Source organism: Microtus ochrogaster, chromosome 10 (genome assembly GCF_000317375.1).
Source record: "Microtus ochrogaster isolate Prairie Vole_2 chromosome 10, MicOch1.0, whole genome shotgun sequence".
In the NCBI taxonomy this organism is placed as follows: domain Eukaryota; kingdom Metazoa; phylum Chordata; class Mammalia; order Rodentia; family Cricetidae; genus Microtus; species Microtus ochrogaster.
In genome coordinates this window covers 51,418,853-51,425,831 of record NC_022016.1, presented here as the reverse complement: position 1 = coordinate 51,425,831, position 6,979 = coordinate 51,418,853, and the positions used below count along the sequence as shown (strand labels likewise).

The 6,979-nt window shown below is 44.8% G+C and overlaps 1 protein-coding gene across 1 annotated transcript in view; it reads left to right on the top strand.

The window, feature by feature from the left end:
* Slc9a1 (solute carrier family 9 member A1) overlaps positions 1 to 6,979 on the top strand; it is a 93,619-nt gene that overhangs the window by 45,756 nt on the left and 40,884 nt on the right. The window lies entirely within an intron of this gene.

Sequence of the window (6,979 nt, the reverse complement as noted above, 5' to 3'; positions counted from 1 at the left end):
TCTCTCTCTCTCTCTCTCTCTCTCTCCCTTTCTCTCTTTCTCTCCTTCCTTCTTTCCTTCCTTCCTTCCTTCCTTCCTTCCTTCCTTCCTTCCTTCCTTCCTTCCTTCCTTCCTTCCTTTGTTATGGTGTTAGCAAAAGCCAGAAAACCTGCTTGACAGATTTTAAATGTGCTGTGAACCTTTGTGTATTCACTTTCTTGGTTGTTTGTGGCCCACAGACAGGGCTCCCTCCACAAATACTGGGGTGAATGAATGAAGCACATGGCTGACTTCCCTGTGGAGACAGGGTCCACACAGAGACTGGCTACACTAGAAACCAGGTTGCTCAGAGAGGTGGGAGAAAGGGAGTCCAGAGGCTCTTTGGCTGCTGAATGGTAGGCAGGTGTTTGACTGAAAGTGATGCTCATGGATGATGCTTTAGGTGCCAGCTGGCGTCTCAGTGGTCTTGTGGTCACGGCCTCCTGCTGGCTGTGATACCGGCCTGCAAAGGTATCTGCCTGGATGGGGAGGGGTGTCTCGGGAGGTCCACCCTCTCTGTGTGTAAGGAAAAGTGAGCCCCAGAACCTCCATAGGGAGCTGCTGAAAACTCTGATTGAATTAGGTTTTTTTTTTTTTTTGAGAAGATTCCTCAAGCCATAAACTGCTCCATGACTGAATTAATGAGACCAGTGGCCATAAACCACATAAGAAGGCATCTTGTTAATTTATGGTTATACCTGGACAGGCTTAGTTATGACTTTTCTTTGTTTGTATGTGGATTGGGTGTAGACTGGGGCCAGAATCTTGCTTTTGTGGCAGATTTATTCTTATACAAATAAAATAAGAACAGTGTAGTAAAATCCAACAACAATCCAAGAGGGGATTAAAGTAAAAAGCGAAAGTCTCCCTGCTTAGCTCTCTGACCACTCATTCATTTCCCCCAGGTGTTGCTGCTGTTAGCTCTGTTGTACATGTTTTGCATAAATTCCCCATGCATGTGTGAGTGTATGGGCATCTAGGGCAAGTGTAGTTTTCATGCAGCTACTCGGTGGCTCTAGGCTGTGGTCTGGGACTTGACCCCTAGTTCTAGCTCTGCTCTTTTCTGCAGAAATCATTTTGTTTTCTTTGACTTTCACTTTACTGTAAAAGCTCCACTGGGGCTTTCTAATTGGAAGTGAGCCTCTGCTTGGTTGAGGCCTAGGCAGACTGAAACTCTTGGTTGGAAAAGTCTACAAGGTTCATCCTTTGTGGGTGGATCGTTGTTCCCATAGGATCTCAGGCCTCAAAGCACAGAATCCAGGTATAGGTTCGTAGTCATCTTCAGTTCTAAGATTAAGGACTTGGGTCCATAGGAGAAGTAGAACAGTATATAAGGGGTGAAGCACAGGCATGCGATTGTATGGCGCTGGTTGATGCTGGAACCCGAAAGGAGATGAGAGAAGGAAGCTTCTGGAAAGAGATGGTCTGGAGAGGTGATAAGGGCACAGTCTCTCCAACTGTGGGGCTGTGCAGCAAAACGTGCTCATGAAGCTTGATAAATCTGGTAACAGTGGGTCTCCAAACATAGCACCAATAATTAATTCAAAATCGAAGTGTAATCAGCCCAGGGTGTTTCTCCATGCTCCCCTGAGCTGCATTGTGCATCCTCACAAAAGGTCCTGCTTTAGTTCTTTGTGTACAACACACTCCGTTCTGCAGGACGTGTCGGTCATGCCACAGAAGTCATCAGACACTGCTTGGAGCATCTTGGCTCCGACCCCAAACTGGTGTGTCAGGAGTCGTAGCAGTGGTGGGCTTCTTGTTTTTTGAGACAGGGTCCTAACATATCCCAGGCGGTTTGCAAATTTACTCACCATGTAACCGAGGATGAGCTTGAACTTCTGTTTTTACCACCCATAAAGGGGTTAAAGCAACCTTTACTTTTCTACTGCTGTGGTAAAACATCATGATCAGAAATGACTTAGGAGTCTGGTGTTCACTTCCCAGCACCCACATAGTAGCTCACCGTATCCCATGTGATCTAATGCCTTCTTCATACACATGAAAATACACAAATAAACCCATGCAGTAGTGTGTACACCTTTAATTGGGAGGCAGAGGCAGACAAATCTCTGAGTTCGAGGCCAGCCTGATCTACAGAGCAAGTTCCAGGACAGGCTCCAAAAAAGCTACACTGAGAAACCCTGTCTGGAACAAATGAAAACAAACAAACAAAGAAAATACTCCCCCCCCCCAAAAAAAAACCCCAAAAACAAAAAACCCAAACACAAATAAGTAAATATTTTAAAATTACTTATACAAGGAAGAGTTTATTTTGGCTTCTAGCTCCAGAGGGAAGAATCCAAACAGGAGAAGCATGGCAGCAGGCAGGTGGCTAGAGCAGGAAGCTGAAAGATCACAAGTTCAGCCACACATAGGAAGCAGAGAGAGCAAACTGGCAGTGGGGTGCGGCTATGAACTCTTGTTTTGTTTTCAGACAGGATTTCTCTGTGTAGCTCTAGCTCTCCTGGAGCTCACTCTGTAGACCACAGGAACTCAGAGATCTGCCTGCCTCTGCCTCCCAGTGCTGGGATTAAAGGTGTGTACCACTGCCACCCCCCAGCCAGGCAATGAACTCTCCTGCCCCAAATAACATATTCTTCCAACAAGGCTCTGTTTTCTAAAGTTTCCAAAACCGTCGCAAACATAGCACCAACTGAGGACCAAGTGTTCAAATAGGAGAGCTTCTGGGAACCTTTCTTGCTCAAGCCAGGCAAGTACTTTACCTGCTGAGCTGCAGCCCATCATCCTCATTCTTTTTTTTTTTTTAAATATTTATTTATTTATTATGTATACAATATTCTTTCTGCGTGAAGGCCAGAAGAGGGCACCAGACCTCATTACAGATGGTTGTGAGCTACCATGTGTTGCTGGGAATTGAACTCAGGACCTTTGGAAGAGCAGGCAATGCTCTTAACCACTGAGCCATCTCTCCAGCCTCCATCCTCATTCTTTTTTAAAGGAAAGTGTTACCATTTATTAATTAGGTTTTTCGAGACAGTGTTTCACTATGTATCCCTGGCTGTCCTGGAACTTGCTCTGTAGACTAGGATGGCCTTGAACTCACCTCACCTGCCTGCCTCTGCCTCCACCACTGCCCGGTGGAATGTTTTATTTTTATCTTGTCTTTATGTGTGTCTCTGTGTGTGTGAGTGTATGTCACATATATGTAGGTGTCTGCAGAGGTCAGAAAAGGGGTCAGCTCATCCCTTGGACCTGGAGTTACAGGCAGTTGTGCGTAGCTGATGTGGCTGCCGAGAGCTGAAAACTATGGTGTCCTCTGAAAGAACAGCAGTGCTAGAAACTGCTGAGCAAGTTCTCGAGCCCCATCTCCTATTATTTATTTATTAATTCACTTATTTCTTTATTTGAGTCTGATTGTGTATCCTGGCTGACCTGACACTTTCACTGTAGTCCAGGCTAGCTCTGAACTAATGGCAGTCTTCTGGCTGCCACAGCCTCCCCAGTGTGGAGATTACAGACGTCACCGTACCAAGCTAATTGCAGTGTTTTCACTATACATAAAAAATTCTCTGTTCTCATGTAAACATGATGGTTTAATTATGGAAAAAAGATTTGATATTTCCCTGCCATCATCCCTCAGCGTGTAAAGCAGCAAATTAGTACATCTTTGGATTGTCTTGTGGTAAACTATTTGATTTTGAAATTGCTATTTGAGTTGTTGATTTGAATTTCATTAAAAAAAAAAGGAGCTGGTCTAGTGAATTTTGACCAAGGATTAGGACAGAATTTCCAACAATTTCTGAAATGTTCCTAAATGTCGGGTCATTCTGCCTTTTTTTTTTTTTTTTTTTTTTTTTTTTTTTTTTTTTTTTTCGAGACAGGGTTTCTCTGTAGCTTTGGAGCCTGTCCTGGAACTCCCTTTGTAGACCAGTCTGGTCTCGAACTCACAGAGATCCACCTGCCTCTGCCTCCCGAGTGCTGGGATTACAGGCGTGCGCCACCACTGCCCGGCCTGCCTTTTTTTTTTTAACCACACATAAACTTGTTTATTTAAAAGAGCAATTTAAAAGTCACATTTGTACGTCTGTGTGTGGGTGCATGTCTATGGAAGCACACAGAGGTCAAAAGATGACCCACAGGATTCTTCTTCCATCGTGTGGGTGCTTCTACCCATTGAGCCATCTCGTTCACCCCAAGGGATAGCCCAAGCTGGACTTGAACTCATGAACTTATTGCCTCTGCCTGCTGGCATGTGCCACCACAGCTGGTGGTACTATATATTTGTGCATAGCAGCATTCTTAGCATTGATGATTGCAAAATTAAAGCATTGATCAACTCAGAAAAACATTGATGATGCTCTGTGTTCTACAGTAGCAAATATTTAGTCAGAATTGAATTCTTTTTTATTTTATTTTTTTTAAAGATTTATTTTTATTTATTTATTATGTATACAATATTCTGCCTCCATGTAAGCCCACAAGCCAGAGGAGGGTGCCAGATCTCATTACAGATGGTTGTGAGCCACCATGTGGTTGCTGGGAATTGAACTCAGGACCTTTGGAAGAGCAGCCGGTGCTCTTAACCACTGAGCCATCTCTCCAGCCCTCTTTTTTATTTTTTTTAAATATTTTTTATTTTTATTTTTTCGAGACAGGGATTCTCTGCAACTTTGGAGCTTGTCCTGGAACTAGCTCTTGTAGACCAGGCTGACCTCGTACTCATAGAGAGCCGCCTGCCTCTACTTGGGATTAAATTCTTATTCCTGGCTCAGAATTGAATTCTTTATATACAAATAAAAAGCATCAGCCATCTCATTAGTATGCAAATTTGTTTTTATCTTTATTAAATTATAGAATTACATGTATAATACTAAACAAGTGTCTTAAAGTAAACTTATTTTTATTCTGTGTGTATGAGTATTTTCCTGCTCTTTATTGCACCCCTGTGTGCCTGGTGCCCGTGAAGGCCAGGAACCAGCTTTGGTTCTCTGACTCTGGAGTCACAGACAGTTGTGAGCTGTCATGTGGCTGCTGAGAATTGAACCCAGGTCCTCAGGAAGAGCAATCAGTGCTCTTAAACTGCTGAGCCATCTCTCCTGCCCTCTTAAAATAAATTTCCTGATGATTTACTATCAGTAAATGTTTTGTTTTGTGTAGGTTTTATGTATTTATATTCCTAGGCTCACAAAAATTTCTTCAGCAAAGGAGTTACAATGGGAAAGTTTTTTTTCTTTTTATTAATTAAAAATTCTTACTAATTTTACATCCCAACCACAATGTCCCCACCTTCCTCTACATCTGCCCTCCCCTTTCCTTCTTCCTCCTCTCTGCCCCCTCCCCCATCCACTTCTCTGTTTCTGTTTAGAAAGGGGCAGACCTCCCATTGGGGTCAACAAAGTATGGCACATCAAGTTGAGGTAGGACTAACGTCCTCCCTTTGTATGGAGGCTGGGCAGATAGGTTCCCTCATCCCCCTGCTAGGAGTCCCACAAATGGACCAAGCTATACAACTGTCACACATATGTAGAAGGCCTAGGTCAGTCTCAACGGGAATAGTTTAAGAAGCCTTGTTCTCTGGGAGAGATTGGGGCAAACGGAGTCTAGCTGAGATGGAAGAATGGACGGAGTAACCTGTCCTGGGACTCTCTGAAGACCAGGCTAGCCCTAAACTCACAGAGATCCGCCTGTCTCTGCCTCCAGAGTGCCAGGATTAAAGGAGTGCCGCCACATCTTGCTGTTTTGTACTGGACTGTCACGGGAAGATGGCCAGTGTAGCCACAGACTCTGACTGCTCAAGTCTGTGCTATGGGGAATTAAAAGGATGAAGGACGGCTTCTCTGGGGGGGGTTCCTTGGGCACTGTGGTACCTGACCCTCAGATGAGTGGAAGCTATAGAACCTCATCAATGCAAGAAGGGAAGACTGTACCCTGGAAGAGAAGAGCACGTGACTGACGTGACTGCTTAAGTAGAGAAAGCTTTTCAGCACTGGGAAGCTAAGTGATTCAACAGGCTCCCCTTGCACTGGGCCGTTGGGGGCGGCCGGGTTGCCATGGTGAAGCCAGCTCACACCTTAGGTGTGACTCAGTCTTCTCACTTTTTCCTAAAATGCTTAGGGCCCAAACATACCTCTTAGACACTGTGAAGAAGCAGCCACCACGTAGACAGACTGGAGCGATAGCATCAGAATGTGGGTAGTGTTTAAGGTCCCGTGCTGGAAAGCCCTGACTGGTCTCTGCTGTTTCCTAGACCAGCACTCCTGTTCTCTCTTCTCATCTTGCTTCTGGAAGTACAAAGAATCTTTTCATAGTCTGTGGCTTTCAGCCCCAAAGGGAAAAGAGACATTTTGCTAGAGTCCCTCATTGTCCAGTTGAGGCCAGGGATGGTTGGCTTTGGGCCACATGTGAATTAATGGCAGAGACAGGGTTCTTTCCTGCTCTTTTAACTAACACAGGTCTCTCTAGTCAGTGGGTCCGGAGGAAGGGCTGTGGTCTATGCCTGGATGTCACAAGCACTGATGAATCGGTTAAGCCTAAGGAAGGCTGGTGTCCTGCTGGGGTAGTACCTCTTCAGGGACCAGGAAACTGTTGGGTATTGGCCACACTGTCCCAGATCAATGAATCTTTTAGATTGTGGAGTAAATCACAAGCCAGTGCTAAGCTAAAGTGCTCTGTTTTTTGTTTTTCAAGTCAGAGTTTCTCTGTGTATCCCTACATGTCCTGAAACTTACTTTGTAGACCAGGTTGGCCTCAAACTCAGAGATCCACCTACCTCTGCCTCCCAAGTGCTGAGATTAAATGTGTAGGCCACCAGGTCCAGTTAAGTGTTTTGTTTTTTATAACATTTTTACCTTCAAACAAGGTCCTGTCTCCTGGGTTCTGGATCAGGCCCATAAGAATCCATATGTTGGGGCTGGAGAGATGGCTCAGAGGTTAAGAGCATTGCCTGCTCTTCCAAAGGTCCTGAGTTCAATTCCCAGCAACCACATGGTGGCTCACA